The sequence below is a fragment of the Anolis sagrei genome, chromosome 6 (assembly GCF_037176765.1).
Source record: "Anolis sagrei isolate rAnoSag1 chromosome 6, rAnoSag1.mat, whole genome shotgun sequence".
NCBI lineage: Eukaryota > Metazoa > Chordata > Lepidosauria > Squamata > Dactyloidae > Anolis > Anolis sagrei.
In genome coordinates this window covers 106,673,433-106,690,485 of record NC_090026.1, presented here as the reverse complement: position 1 = coordinate 106,690,485, position 17,053 = coordinate 106,673,433, and positions in this window count along the sequence as shown.

Sequence of the window (17,053 nt, the reverse complement as noted above, 5' to 3'; positions counted from 1 at the left end):
TCTTAGTCAGATGGGCCCAGTAAGCATGAATGATTCCTAGCAAGTTTCTTTTAAATCTTAAATCAATGGCAAGGGGGAAAACTACTCAAGCACCGTGTTTCTCACAACCCAAATATATAGCCAAAGGCAAATTTTGTGGCCCTGGCACTAAAATAAAGTACATAGTTTTGGCAGGAAAAGCTCGCTGCATATTTAGAAGCAAACATTTAGGCATTTATTAGGGAAAACTCATTTCACTTCTGTCAGGACAGACATATTGGACTGAATTACTAACAGGACAAACCTGAATGAATGTTAGCATGATGGGCATATGGTGTCAGCAGCACATCTGGCATGGGAAGTAGTCCAGACCCTATGTTCTCATTCACCACGTTTATAAAAAAAAAATGCATGGAAAGGAACAAAATTAAAGCCTATGCTGGTTTAGATATAAGGCTGTATTTATCCTTCATCCTATGCCATAAGCAAGGGATACTATCCTGGGTAACAAGATCAAGTGTATAGATTATTGCAATTTTAGTCCAAAACGATTGCGAGAGGAAAAGCCTGATTACTAGAGAGACACCAAGAGCAGAAGCATGTTTGAAACTTAGGGCCCTTCCACACAGCCATATAACTCAAAATATCAAGGCAGAAAATCCCACAATACCTGCTTTGAACTGGGTTATCTGAGTACACGCCCAGTGGGGTTGGCTTGACATGCCTTCCTCTTGGCACGTTTCTCTCTTTCACCATTCTCCATTCGTGCATCTTCAAATTCTACAGTACTGCTGGTCACAGCTGACCCCTAGCTAGAGCACTCAAGGGCCAGGGCTTCCCAGTTCTTGGTGTCTATGCTGCAGTTTTTAAGGCTGGCTTTGAGCCCAAATGTAATTCTATACTACCATAACTGCCATAGCTCAATGCTCTGGAATCCTGGGAGTTGTAGTTTGGTGATGCACCAGCGCTCTTTGGCTAAAAAGGCTGTATAAAATGACAGCTCCCAAGATTCCATAGCAATAAGCCATGTCATAAGTGGTATCTAACTACATTAATTCTGTACTGTAGATGTGGTCTTGAGGAAGTCACCAAAGAGTATTTTCCAGGAAGCAAAATGAAGTTCAGGAAGTGATAAAGCAAGAGAAGAGCAATAAGAAGAGCAAGAATCATCACGCTACACAAAAATTTTGTCTGGAATCAAAGAATAGCCATGAATGAGCTCATTTACAGCTAGATGTAGATGAGCACAATTGGGCTAGTTGTCTCATTGTGTTCCTTTTAAGATCAGCCAAGGGTTTTCCTGCTTTTGTGCAGCTCATTTGGAGAATAGCACCCATTGGAAGAGTCTGGAGGTTAAAAAACTGGCAAAATACATTAAACTTCTATTGCAATGGGAACAAAAAAGCCAGAATAAATAAAAGCAAATGGTATGAACCACAAAAAGAAGGCTGACTAGACCTTCCAAATATTAAACTATACTACCATGCCACTCAAATTAAATTATATATATATATATATATATATATATATATATATATATATAGTAGAAAGATTGGCAAAACAAGGAAACTTGGAGTGGCTAGAAGAAGGTGATAAAAAAATTAAAACTGAAATTAGAATATATTTTCTTTTTGGATAAGAAAGGAAGATATAAAAAGTGTAATAAGTTAAGCAATCCCCTTTTAAAAAATCTTTTAGAGATTTGGGAAAATGTAAAATAAAACTGATGCCAGGGATTTTACCTGTAACACCAGTATTGATGACAGAAAACTTCCTAACAAATCTAAAAGAATTAGAGGAAGAGTTTAAAAGAAGAGGTATAATGAAAAGAAGATATTGGGTTTTAAAGATACACGTAGAAAGAATTAATTTATAAATAAGTGATCTTTATGAATGATTACATGAAAATGAACAGAAACAAGACCACTTTAGAGAATTATAGGAATTAGATTTGGGAAAAATCTTGAATATTCAAGAATGGAAAGGAATATGGAACATGCACATTAAAAACATTAAAGAAAATAATTATAAAATAATATGGAGGTGGTATTTGACTCCAGTTAGATTACATTAGATAGACAAGAAACATTCAAACCAATGTTGGAGAGGTTGCCAGGAAATAGACTCTCAGCAACAAAGCAATACTGACAAATTTCTTCCTCTCCTGCACTAATACACCTTCTGAATAGTCCTAATAAGCACATTTCTGGGGTTGTTTTTTTTACCCTTTTGTTGATCATAATGTTTGTTTCCTTCATCACTTTTTTCCAAAATTCTTGAATTATGGGTCCTCCATATGTGGAAAAAGATCTCTTTTTCTTCTGCATCTTCAGCCTGCCCCTTGTTCTGTTTTCTCTGTTTTGGCCAATATCTCTGGAGTTACCTAAGTTCTATAAAAAAATTTAAACATATAGTCTCTAATTGAGCTGGCCACTGAAAATCTAAACCCCTTTTCCCAAAGATGTTCCCAATCTTCCAAGTCAATATTTCTACCTAAATCTTTGACCTGCGTAATCATAAAAGTTTTTTATCTGGTTGTCTAGTACACTGTATTCTAAATATATTTATAGAGCCTGGACATTAGGCTTTGTTGCCCTTCTCAAAGATACATTCTAACTCCCATTTTTAACAGCAAATCCTACCTTCACGTCCTTAAATCTGTCATGAGTTGGAAGAAGCTGAACCAGTCTTTTATCCCAGATTCTTCTCTACCCTTAAGTCTTTATTGCCCTTTCTCTTTGACTAAATATTTCTTGTACATTCCAGATTCAGTGTGTATGGCCGGTCTCTGGACTGGTTCCAGTGGACGTGACCTAAAGGTTTTTTTTTCTCTCTATCCCCTTCTTGTACCTTTTCCACGTAGCAGCTATGTAAAATGTTAAGATTTTTAATGATTTTATGTATAAACTGTATTACGACATCAACAATTTATTTTCTTTTTTTAAAAAATGCAATGTACTTTCTCAACATAGGTACTGTTCTCAAAATTGTTAATTGTATATGCTGTTAAAAGAAGAAGAGGAGGAGGTGGAGGAGGAGGAGGAGGAAGAGGAAGAGGAAGAGGAAGAGGAACAGGAACAGGAAGAGGAGGAGGAGGAAGAGGAGAATTATTTTCTCTCTCGGTGGCTTTAGATGGCCTGGAGTACAAAGATAGCTTTGGAGGGTTACATGCAATCCACAGAGTAGACAATTCGCATCTCCATCTTTTTCAATTAAAACTATTAATATTTTAAAATAATATTTCATAGAGGCTAGATCTATAGTAGCAAATAATGGAGTTTTAACTGCATTATCTTCTCAGTGTAAACCCATATATTGCAGCTCAATGCAGCTCAAACTACAACACTGACCATATAATGCAGTTCAAACTGTGTTATTTGGCAGTGAAGATTTAGCTGAAAATCCTCTTGCTATTTGTTCAAAAACATATTTAGAACTAACTTGTAATTCTACAAGCTATAAAAGAAGCTTGGCCAACAGAAACTGCTACATGTGTACCATCTATTTGGCATGATTTTGCACAAGAGAATGAATCAACAGTTCACATGTGGTTCCCTGGTGAACTATCCTTTGATCCGCTTTGTTTCGCCTGCCTTGATTCATTTCATGTCAAATGCCGCTTGACAGCACATGGCTTGACCAATTGGAATTTGTAAATGGATGCTTCATTTGTCTCCCTCTATCATTTCATGGTTTCATCTAGTTCATTAGGCCAGAAAAATTCCATAAAAGATACATTTTTAAAGCTCAAGAAAAACTTCCTGGTCAGCTGTTGTAAATTTGCAGTGGTATTTCTAAAGCAGCTCAATTGCATCAGCACCTTTTTCAATATGGTTCCATCTACTAACATATTCACTAATGCTGTCATCACTGCAACTTATTTAAATTACTAGGCAATTCTCTAATCTTCTGCCAACTATCTCTTGCAAATGTCGACAGTTCAACCAAGATTTCTCCTCTCTTTCATTATAATATTTGAGGCAGTGAAACAGAGCCTGTGGAATATGCATGTTTGTTTACAGGAGGGTGAGATGCAATTGAACGGCCCAGAACTTAGAAACCTTTTTATTTGGTGCACACAGTTATATATTATATATTATATTACCCTCATAAGTGCACCTGACTGCACAGATAGATTATGTTTTTTATGTGCATAACATGGTAAGGATTTTCTCATACTTGCAGTTTTAATCTCGTGGGTGTATGTGGACTTTCAAATTGCCTGCCGACTTTTGGTAACCCCATGAATTTTATAGGGTGTTTAAAGGAATACTCAGAGGCGTTTATGCTAGTTCCTGTTTCTGAAATCTAGCCTAAAGCATCTGTTACTTGTGATGGTCTCCCATCCAAGTCCTGACCAGAACTGACCCTGCTGGAGGTCTACCAGGCACCTTTAGAATATTTTGACTACTAGATTGATTCTTCAATGTTAGTATTTTGTAGCATTCTGTTAAAGTAACAGAAGTAAATCCAGCTGCTATCTTTCCCCCTGTTGTTTGCTTCAGAAAAGGTATGTATGTACTTAATGTTCCTGAGCTTGTACCTGGAAATCCTCGTGGAAGATGTAGCAGTTATAACAATAAGAGCACGAGGGGCATTCATTAAAGATTTCCCCTGACCCACTTCCTGTGGACTGAGAGCAATGGAACTTGGCACAGTTATTAGTCCTTTTCTGCATAGGTGCCACCTAGGAACACACACTTCTCCCATCTTTTTAGCAACTGTAAACACCTTGCTTGTAGAAGTCGACAGGTTGTGACCTCGGAAATCAGATTCTCATCATCTGAAAAATGCTTGCCCTTCAAAAATAACTTCATTGTTGGAAAGAGGTGGAAATCCAATGATGCGAGGTTGGGTGAATAAGTGGGATGCAGTAGAATGTCAAAGTCACAGGAGCATGCTTCCATTTGAGCAACATGTGAGTTGTGGTGCCTCCTGCAATTTCTGCAGCAGTGAAGCATAGTATGCCCCAGTGATCATGGTACCCTTTGCTAGGAAATCCATCAATACTACTCCGTACTGGTCCCAAAATATTGTGAGCATGACCTTGCCTGGCAAGAGTTGGGCATGTGCCTTCTTTGGAGGTGGTGACTCATCATGCTTCCATTGCATCGACTGGACTTTAGTCTCAGGATCATAGTGATGGACTCAGCTTTCATCCTGTGTGATCAGTCTGTTGAAAAGTCCTCCTGTTTTCCATGGCACATCATCAATAGAATCTGAGAGCATCTGACTCGTTCCTGCTTCTGGAAAGGTGTGAGCAGCCAGGGGACCCAGTGAACAGATACTTTATGCATGTGAAGATGGTCTTGGATTTTTTCCATGGGTCCCACACTAATCTTGACATTTTGGGCTAGGTGGCGAATGGTTACGCAATGATTTTCCAAAATGGTAACCTCCACTTGCTGGATGGTGTGTTCATCAATAGCAGAGTGGGATCACCCTGGAATGTGAATTGTTTCCACCAAAGTCCAGCCACATTTAAATTGATGATGCCAGTTTTTGACTACATCATATAATGGTTAATCATCACCATAAACCTCTTCAATCGACCATCTCCTTTGGTGTGCAGCCTTTCAAGTAAAGGAACTTGGATGACTGCTCTGTATTCCGCTGGGTTCATTATCAAAATTCACACCGCTTCAGCACCTGTAAAATCAAGACCTTTATCAGTTCTGAGTTGTAAATTGGTACATAACCTATAGAGACTTATATCCTTACACATGTGCAGTTTCAGCATCCTGTGATAAATGGAAGTAGGTCAGGAGAAATCTTTAATGAATGCACCTGGTACATCTACATTATAGAATTAGTGCAGTTTGACAACACTTCAACTGCCATGACTCAGTCCTATGAAATCCTGTGATTTGTCTTTCAGCTAAGCACCAGCACTCTTTGGCAGAAAAGGCTAAAAACCTTGTAAAACTACAACTCCCATATTTCCATAACATTAAGCCAGTGGAGTCAAACTCCATCAATTCTACAGTTTAGAAGCACATCTATTCAGAAGTTGAGTGTTTCACTGACTTTAGTGGCATGTGTGCTCTTCAACATGTGGTTTTCAGCCTTACACCAATAAAAAGAAAATAAGTTATAAAGGGGTTGAAGCAAATGCAGTACAAGTTGTTAATCTACTCCAGCTGTATATTAATATATAAACAATTGAATAATGAATAATGAATAAGCAATTGACAGACCCCCACATACATAATTTTTCACAGTTTCCCCAAAATTGTGATCAGCCTTAAATGATCTTAGGGGTTTTTGTAATGCTATTGACAGAAGAATTAGAGTGAGTTGTAGATACAAACCAAACTCCATAAAAATCAGGTCAAAGACTCCACCTGGTGGCTCAGCTCTGCCAGTTTAAAAAAGCTAGTCCTACAAACTATTTGTTAGCACAGTCACATTAGAAAACATGTTTTAAAAGCTGATTCTAAATATATCTTTGATCTTGCTGTTTTTAAGTGAATTCCCCTGTTGTTTATTTCAGTTGTGGTCGGCTCTGGAGACTAGGACGCGGAACAATGACTACTATTATTATTGTTATGCTGTTTTGTGCTATTTTAATTTGTAATTTGTTTTGTTTTGCTTTTAACAGTATGTTTCCTGAGCAAGGCCCAATGTAAGCCGGCCCGAGTCCCCTTGGGGAGATGGAGGCAAGGTAGAAAAATAAAGTTCTTCTTCTTCTTCTTCTTCTTCTTCTTCTTCTTCTTCTTCTTCTTCTTCTTCAAACTACTGGAGATTACACCTGAACATTAGGAAGAACTTCCTGACTGTGAGAGCTTTTCAGCAGTAGAACTCTCTGACCTGGAGTGTGGTGGACACTCCTTCTTTGGAGGCATTTAAACAGAGGCGGGATGGCCATCTGTTGGGGATGCTTTGAATGCGAGTTTCCTGCTTCTTGGCAAAATGGGGTTGGACTGGATGGCCCACAAGGTCTCATCCAACTCAATGATTCTATGAATCTATGCTCTGAAGCTTGCATTCCAAATCAGTAAAAATAACATGTTGTTCTTATGAGCCTTCAAGGGTGCATCTTCTACACCATAGAATTAATGCACTTTGGCATCACTTATGGCTCAATGCTGGTGGCATAAGCATTGTGGGGGAAGGATATACCTTCTCCCTTGTTATTCCTATGAAAATGTTCTGTTGGGTGAAAAGCTTTCCATTGACAGAATAACTGTTCTTAGGAAGCAAATTATTCACTAAATCCCATTCTTAGAAGTAATCCATACTAAGACAGAATTCTCTTCATCATAAATCTGCTCTTTTGTGATGCAGACTCTTGCCGTGCAGGACTCTAGAAGAGTTTTACATTACTTAAAGAAATGCAGACGCATCAAAGGATGGCATTCATGTTCTCCCAGAAGGATACTTTTGCGTGGTTTATTAAGCCTGTTTTTATTATTATTTTAACAGGGAGACAGTAATGAAAAACTTCTTTGGTTTTCTCCATCCTTTAGTGCTTTTATCTATAACTTGCTATTTGAGAGATAACAGCATTGCTTCTCTTGTTTGGATTGATTGAACCTTGCTGATGAGTTCTTAACAACACCAGTTTAAAGCACAGCTGCTATTGTGAACTAAATTTATGTGTGTCTTTCTTGAAAAAGCCAAACATCTAATTACAATGATTTAAAGTGAAGCTTACTAGCAAGTCTTTTACACAAGTGTTGTCTATATAATTTCACTCCAACAGTTAACTATGTGTTTGCTGCAATTGTTCAGCTCTAAATAGTTGCAGTGATCTGTGAGAGTTGATTCAAAATGTTGTGATGATTCCAATCATGAAAGGACCCAGAAAAACATTTTAAAACGAAATATCCCTTTACTAGATTAAAAAAAACATTGCAATACCTGCAACAAAATAATAACCCAATAATATTGATTTCAAGAGCATGTGCACCTGCAGCTCCTGGCATGCATTTTTTTCTCCATCTCCTCCAAAGTGATTGGCCGGAAGGCAATGACAAATCACTTTGGAGGAGATGGAGGAAAAAATGCATGTCAATTTGAATTTTGGGTGTGGATATAAATGCAATTATATACAGTCTATTACAAGTATTATTATTATTATTATTATTAACTTTATTTGTACCCCGCTAGCATCTCCCGAGGGACTCGATGCGGCTTACACAGGCCGAAGCCTCAAAACACAATACAGTAAAAACATAACACAACAATACAAAGCAAATCAAAACAATAAGCAAAATAACGACAGTGGCGATACATCAAGACATTATTAAAAACTGGTTCGGCCGGCGCAATGAGGTACAAGGGTTAAAAGTGCTGAAATGGTAGGAGGCACGTCGGATTAAAAGTGCGGTGTGCAGCAGCGATTAGTTATGTTAAGGTGCTACTAGGACTTGGGTGGGAATTCCTAGTCTGAAAAGGCACAATGGAACAGCCAAGTTTTTAAATTCCTTCTGAAGACAGCTAGAGTAGGGGCCTGTCGGAGATCTTTTGGAAGGGCGTTCCAAAGTCGGGGGGCCGCTACAGAGAAGGCCCTGTCCCGTGTCCCCACCAAACGCGCTTGCGATGTAGGTGGGATCACGAGCAGGGCCTCCCCAGATGACCGGAGCGAGCGTGTGGGTTCGTAGATGGTAATGCGGTCACGCAGGTAGGGTGGTCCCAAACCGTTCAGGGCTTTGTAGGTGAGCACCTGCACCTTGAATTGGGCCCGGAAAATAAATGGCAGCCAGTGGAGCTCCTTGAACAAGAGGGTTGACCTCTTATATGGCCAAATAGGGGATTTCAAACCTGGGTTACAGAGTCTTAGTCCAATATGTAAAGCACTACACCCTACAGGCAGGTAAAGGATATCTGATCTGTGATAGGTTATCAAAAGTTGGAGTTGACCTGAAAGTCCATGACAACCTAATAGCAGCTTTATGAGCTTGAGTATGCTCGGTAGCTTTTCTTCCAATATCTGTATTCCTGACCCTTCACAATCAACGTGTCCTGTGGCAAGATGTTTTTGTATAAGGGAGAATTTCAAAAGTGATTTATGACACAGTATGGAGAAAAGCTATTTAAAGGGCAAAAGTCTATGATTTCACTGAAATAGTACTAGGTCTTGTATAAACTCAGCATGATCTTTGTATACCTGCCATGACAACTGCAAGATTCATGACAAAAGGTGTTTTGAGTTGCACTGTGAGGGTTGTATATAGAAGGTCTTATTAACAACAAAATAATCCTTGGAAAAATAAAGCAGAGGATTTTGTTTTTATATGATCTAGGTTCCATAATAGGCAGTGTGGGGCAGTTATTGGAGCATAGTGCTTGTTGCGTTAAACCTACTTTGATGCATTTTGGACAAAGTTGGAGGATGCTACTGAGTTTGCCGGAAACTCAGGAGTATCCTATGGCTTTATAGCCATGAGGGCAGTGGGATTGTATCCAATTCTGACTGAACTGCTGTTCAAACTGGACAATGGTGCCATCCCCCTTTCCCTGCACTCATAATTGCAGAGCAATTATCATTGTTGCCATTATTTCTAACCAACCACCGTATCCTTCCAAACTCTGCCATCATAGGTGCCACTGTTGACATTAGAACAGAGTGCCCACATGGCCAGTAAGAAGGAAGAGTTGACATATGGGTTCCCCCAATAGATGATATGAACTTCTGGGCTCTCTGAAACATCTGGGGTTGCTCTGGGGCCCATCTACACTGCCATTGAGTTTACACCTACCATCTAATGCAATTCAATCTACATTATAATGGCAGTGTAGAAGGTTGTGAGCATGTTGTGGCACCACTCACTTTCTCATCTTCAGGCCGCCCTCCATTGAACTTCCAGTAAGTAGCCAAGAAGACCTCCAGCTGCACAGCCAACACTATACACTTTTGACCCATTCAGAACCTTTTTAAAAAATCAAATATCTGCCTGATACTTTTATGGATCTCTCTTTTTGATCAAGCACAAACTTACTTTTTTGCAAGACTTCTGTTATATATTTTGAAGATGTTTCACCTTGTGCATTCCTCTGCAGCCCAAACAAAGGTTTGGCAATCATAGATGCACTTCCTCTGGCAGAATACTCTTAGTAGGAAAACACTGGGAATTGCTAAGTGCAGCTATATTTTACTACTATATTTTATGTATTTGAAGGAACAGTTCTTGTGTACTGGGGAAATACAGTAGTGATTACCAGTACAGTTACGAATCCGCTTAGAGCCAAAGGTGAGATCTCATGACAGTGACTTAAATCTCTGAGTTGTAGAATTCTTCTGAAAAATAAAAAGAGGGCATGAAAAGGAGGTGGGAAGCAGGGATTGGGAAGGCATAGAGCTGAACCATTGTGATAAGCTGAGAGCTCTTTCAGCTCATTGAAAGTGCTTTCAGCAAAGATTGTACAATAGAAAGAGTGGCTATCCTGGCATGTTCTGACTCTCACAAGAATGGTTTTGCAACTCCAGAACACTCTTTTAAAACCTCGCGTAGTAAAGTCCTTAAAACTATATTTCTTTTGTGGAAGCATAGTTTACATTTTTATTTCAAACTCTAATCTGAGTTACACACTTTTATGAACTGGGCCTCATTAAAAACATACCATATTGCCTCATTTGTCTCCACTTTGGAAAAAGAACAGCTTGAATTTGTGAGCTGGTAATGGAAAGTCCTCATTTAGCATTTCTAATCATGTTAGGAAAGAATTCATCAGGTTTTGTTCCATTTCTTTCTGCATAAAAATACAAACAAGCCATTTACTACCTCATTATCAAATTAATGAAAAGCTTTTTGACTAATAGCTAAAATGGAAGAATATAACAAAGTTATTAATGAAAGTAGACGTGGCTGCTTAAAAATGGGTGCATCAAGGCAATCTGAATTCACTACATGTCTAGGCAGGAAAAAAATGGTCTGCCAGTAAAGATCTGCCATTCCCCATTAGCGTTGTGCATTTCGGCTGAACCTTGATCCATTTCTGCTGGCCGGATTCCGGTAGATCCCCATATCCATTTTTGCACACCTTCCAAAACCGGGTGGGTAGCCGGATAGCCGTTTTTGGGCCACAGCCAAAAAATATAGCTAGATATGACCCATTGGTGGCAATAGAGAACTTATGGGGTCCCCTTTCTGTTCCTGGGACCCTTTCCTTTTTTCCTTTCAAGGGAGCCTAAGTTTACAATTCTGGTTGGCCCAACAGACAGGGTTCACAGATAAACCCTATGCAAGCAGCACACGGCAGCCTCTTTGCATGCCACATGATGCCAAATAGGGGAGGAGGAGCTGTGATTGGCTTCCATGTGGTCCCATTACAGATGGGAAAATGTGACGGCTGGACCCTTGTTGTTATGGCCATCGAACCAAGCTGAACAAGCTGTATTGGCTGAAGGGAACCAACCACTTTGAATCAGTGCACAAGCCTACTCTACATGCTTCTTTACTTGTTTGAAGTTTACTCCATATTTCAGTAAAAAAGACTCCCAGAGCAACTGATGGGTCAGTCAAATAAATGATAATTCTCACATTGTATATGTAACTTGTGGTATAATCAGCAAAATTTAAGCAGCTTTTTATGCATGACAATGCATACATGCAGCCCTTACAATGTAATGCTCTTCATGTACTTCATAAAAATTTTATTCAACTGTTGCTCTGATTAGGTTTTTTTTTTTTTCATTTTTGTCTGTTCTTTTGAGGCCCATCATCACTTGAACCTATAGGTCTGCCAGCAACTCAATTTAGTAATTAATTTCAAAATATTTGTTTCAAAAAGGGGAATGAACTGATGAGTTCTGTGGTTGAAAATATCCAAAAGAGATAGAAAAACAGGTGGCACGAGGAGGCTATAATGAGGAAAGGGATCTGACAGGAGACAATGAGCACACACATCGGTTACCAAAGTCTAGCCTAGTTTTGTCAGGGTGAAGATGAAATATGATAACTTGGAGAGAGAACAGTAAAGATTTTATAAAGTGATTATCTATAGCATTAACTACAAATATTTAAAAATGGTTTTAACAGGATGATGTCACTAAAAGTAAATGCTGGACAGCGACATACACCAGGCATAAAAAGGTAAGTGCATATAAAAACTTCAGAGAAAGTATAACCTTTAAAAACAGAAGTATTAGGAAGATAAAACAGATCATCAACTTCTTGTTTAGTAATGTGAGTGCATACTAATGTCTCCCTGGATAATCTCCAGCGCTCTGTAAAAACAGCTACATTTCGTGTGTGGTTTCAAAATCACATATTGGAATTCTTGATCAGAAACTTTCAGCTTTCTAGAATGCAAATGGCATACATAATCTGCATGGAATCTTTATTTCTTATGCCATAAACATAAAAACTCCAGGTTATTTGTTGAAAGCATAGATCTCTCGATGCGTAACACTCCCTAACACCTTGTGGATTTACTCTAGAACCACAACAAACTTTTAACAAACTTAAATAGGACCTAATTTATTAACAAGCTGAGCATATTTGACTATGGACATCTTGGCTCAACTCAGGAGGTTTTCTAGAACACAGCTGGACTTTTGATACATATAAGTGAAGTTAAGACTTCCATCATATACATGGATTTTGCTTGTTTGGGTAAGAAATGTTTCAGGTGAAGAAATACAGATTCTGCATGCAAATTTTTTTTAAGGTATGGATTTATGATCTTCAGGAATATTATTAAGTTCCATAAATCTAGATCAACCCATGACATTTTGTTGCCTGACAAAAGATGGAGCCCCATTCCACATTCAGAAGCTCATTGTATTATTACCATATTTACTCGAATCTAATGCACCATCGAATCTAATGCGCATCTGCAATTTGTTCCAATAATAATAAAAATAATAATAATAATAATTTTATACCCCACCTCCATCTCCCAAGGGGACTTGGGACAGCTTACAAAGGGACAAGCCCATAGAACACAGAGTTAAAACCATCAATCAAAACAAGACAAAATAAGACCATATCACAATAAAACATAATGTCATAAAAAGGGTAACGTGCTGAGCAATAAAGTGCAGAGTATTGGCAAAGGCTTTCATGGCCAGAATCACTGGATTATTGTAGGTTCTTCAGACTGTATGACCATGTTCTAGATGCATTCTCTCCTGATGTTTCGCCTGCATCTATGGCAGGCATCCTCACAGGTTGTGAAGTCTGTGCAGAGTTCAGAGGGCAAAATTCCTAGATAGAGCTATAAGAAAGTGCAAAATTCAAAAGAAGGCAGGTGTGCATTACATTTTCTGTGCACTTAGAATTCCTTCTTTTAAAATAAAAAGTAACTCCAGAGAATCAGGTAACCCTTGTTAGAAGATGGGAAGGAAAGGAAGAAAGGGGGAAATTGGAAGAAGGGAAGAGTGACAGAAAGAAGGTCAGAAAAGAGTAAGGGAAGTGGAAGGGAGGGAAAGGGAAAAGGAAGGAGGAAAGGAAAGGTGGAAAATATGGGAAGAAAGAAAAGGAAGAGAGGAAAAGAGGGAATGAAGGAAAAGAAGAAAGGAAGAGGAAGAAAGGATAAGAGAGGAAAAGAAAAAAGAATTGTATGGTTTTAAAAAGAAAAATTGGAATGAGATAACCTCTTGAGGAATAAAGCTCTGCAGATTTCCACAGTCTGGAAGAACTTCAATGTCTGTGTATTTTGCCTGCAGAGAGTGACTAGCTCCTCATAGCTGTAGATTGAGTCTTACTATGGAAGACACTTTTGAAATATGATTAACTTTGATAAAAGACTGAAGTATTGTAAAGGTTAGGCAGGCAATTTCAATACAGTATACAAAAGGAGGATGGGAAGAAAAGAAGGCAGTAAGATAATAAAGAAAAGGAAGCAAAAAGGAGGGATGTAAAAAGGATAAGGAAAGAGATAGGAAGGAAAGAAAAAGGAAGAGGAGGACATGGATGACAGGATAGAAGGAAAGAAGGAAGGAAGAAAAGCAAGAGAGAAGGGTGAAAAAGAGAGAAAAAGGGAGGAAGGGAAGAAATGAAAGGGCAGGAAAGATGGAAAGGCAGAAAGAGGTGTGTGCATGTACACACACACACACAGGAGAGGCAGCAAGAACATGTGACAGCCTCCCTGTTTGCCCCAAGACACTTCCTCTGCCTCCTCCACTCCCAAGACCCACCCCCTTCACCTTTGCTCACGAGAGCCAGGACCAACTTCTGCTGCTGCTGGTGAGGCTCTCTTCCTTGAACCAGTCACCCATGCTTCCCCAGGAGGGTAAAAACAAAGCAGAGCTGGTGAGATTGTGGGCTCTGAGAGTGGAAGCGGAGGAGGAGACAAAGGCAACAGTGACTCAGAGCAGGCAGGAAAGTTGGCATATGCTCCTGCTGCCTCTCCTGTGTTCACCTGTACTCCCACATATTAGCACTTTACCAAATTATGCAATTTTAAGGTGCACCTGAATGTTGGCATGGTATTTTGGCTAAAAAAAGGTGTTCCTTATATTTGTGTAAATATGGTAGTTTGCTGTTGGCAATGCAACAGAATTCACCACCACCTTTAAATGAGGTATGGCAGTTTAAGGTGACAGGGTAATGGCTTCTGCTAGGACCATGGATAAGGAGGCCTGTGCTTGGTGAGCTTCTGTTAAACCAGTTCAGCCAGAACAGAGAACAAGCAGAGGTTTATTATATTTTGGCCCAAAAGAATGCAAGTGCCAGCAAGGTGCTTCAAAATGTACAAGCATAAATTCACAAAAAAATACAGTTCTGGCAGCTATTCAGACTTCCCATGCCTCTCCCTAATTGGCTGAGAAACTATGCTGGCTAGGATCCATGCACAGATTGGCTGGAGGTTTCTCTGATGTCACTGACAGAAGGAGGGGATCCCCATGGCAGGAAGAAGAACAACGGATGGTCTGTCAATTTAAAGGTCCAATCTGTTGCAGACACCCCCTGGGAGGGCCCAAAACCAGGAGAAGTGATTATGTAAGTATGCAGATGATTCCTTGATCAATTTAATTGCCCAGTTCTTTGAAGATAAAAGTGCAAGACCCAAAAGACAAATGGCGACAATCCCAAATAACCAGGGGGCTTGGTTACCTATTCAGAAGACTAATGTATTCATATTTGTTTAGACTTTTCTTCTGTGGGTATCACAAGCCCCAGCTCATAGTTAAACAGGTAAACATCTTAAGCCTATCTTGGTGACAAAAAGGATCATCTGTTTCACATACATACACAAAGGATTAGATTTTATCTGGCTTGAGATATTGCTAGAAAGATCTTTTTTAATTGTATAATGATCTCCATTTCCAGGAGCTTATGCAAACAGGGGGCACAGGGACAGCAGATGCCTTCCAGGTGCATTTGGTTTTTACATTTAAGAATCAATACCATACACAAGTAATACAAATTATTCAAAAAGTGTCATTTTTATACATTTATTAAAGCATTTAGATTTTATAGTGTTTGGGGTACAGCTGCTACTGGACCCTATAATGGCTTCGACCTTTCAACACGTTGAAACTGCAGAAAATATTTTAAAAATAAATAAAAGATCATATTTCTTGCTTGAAGTCTTCTTTTGTTCATAAAATATTTGGGAGAGGGGGTGTCGTGGCTCAACAAGAACAGGATGCATAATGTGGCCCCCAGAACTATTTTCTGACAGAAATGAGAATATCTTGGGGCTTCTGAAGAGACGGCCAAATGGATCTTGTTCTTTCACAGGACATATATTCAAACCCAGCATCTGCTACTTGAAGTTGCCACCTTATTGCTAAGTGATAGGTCTGGGCCTGTCATAAATATTTGATTATCCATTACACCTTGGAAAATAAACTCTTTTTTTTTCTTTAATGGATTACAGCAACTTGTGTTTATTTAATTAACTTCCACAGAAGATGAAAGTTTCAAAGAAATTTCAATGACCCTGAAGAAACTATGGCAATTAAAGATGCAATTTGATATTGTGTTGTCGATGTGACTATAAAAATTCAAAGTGTTTCTGTAGTTATGAAGGTTAGCTGATAAAAAGCCTCTTGTGTATATGAAGTTCTACAACACAAACATTGGGTAAGTGTAGGTCATTCCACAAACTGTCTAAAACAACGCCCTCATTTTTAGTGAGATCTATATTTGGTGGTTCACAGTGTAATCAAGGGAGTTTTTATCTATCTTAGAATTCATCCCAAATGTAGATATATTTAAAGTCATATAATTCATTTTGTTATTTTGTATTTATAGCCTGAAGAAGATATCATAAATGACGCACTGGGACCATAGATGTGTTTTTTATAGATTAGGAATGTCAGATTTCATAGTGGGACTTGATGTACACATTCCTGAGGCTCTGTTCAACAGTAATGTCATTAAATATGGCAGCAAAGTGATAAAACCATGGTTTTATTGGCAATAGCAAATACATTTACTTTTAAAGGCCAAAGACTTTGCATAGCAGTTTAAAAAACAAGTTTCACTTTTGTCATAGTTTAGAATTTGGCTGCAAATTCTTAATTATGACAAAAGTGAGAACACTCACTTTTAAGCAGAACAAAAGATTGTGAAAATAGATATTAAAAGAGATTAATACAAGAGTCTATTAATATTTCTGCAATCTGTTTCTTTGAAATGTAATATAAAAATATGGATCACATATTTAAGCACCTTTTGGTCCAGTGCTCTAGAATGCTCCAGAGTGTTGGCTCTAGAATTTGGTGAGTCATTGAGATAGGTTTTGTAGGTTTGTTTTTAAGTTGAATTTGTATATAAATCAGAATAGGTTCATTTTTAAGTGTAACTACAGCCATAACTATAATTTTAAGTGTAACTACAGCCATAACTATAATAACTATAATTTTTAAGCATTGGATAGCATAGGGAAGGCTGTTTATTTCTCTGTCTGTGCCCCTATTCAAAAGACTTCTCCTCATTTTCTATCCCTGTGATAATTGGATTTTGAAAAATTTGGCTTGTGGTGGAAACAAGCTTCAGTGGAGACCCCTTTTCCCCATTATAACTCTTTCAGGGGTGAATTTCCCTTCATAGGGATAGATTTCTCTCAATTCCTGTTCTCTCACCCCCATTCTTAACTATAAATCACTTGTAAGTCAGATGTTTGTAACTTGGATGCTGCCTGTACATCACTCTCAACTAAAACTGCAATCTAA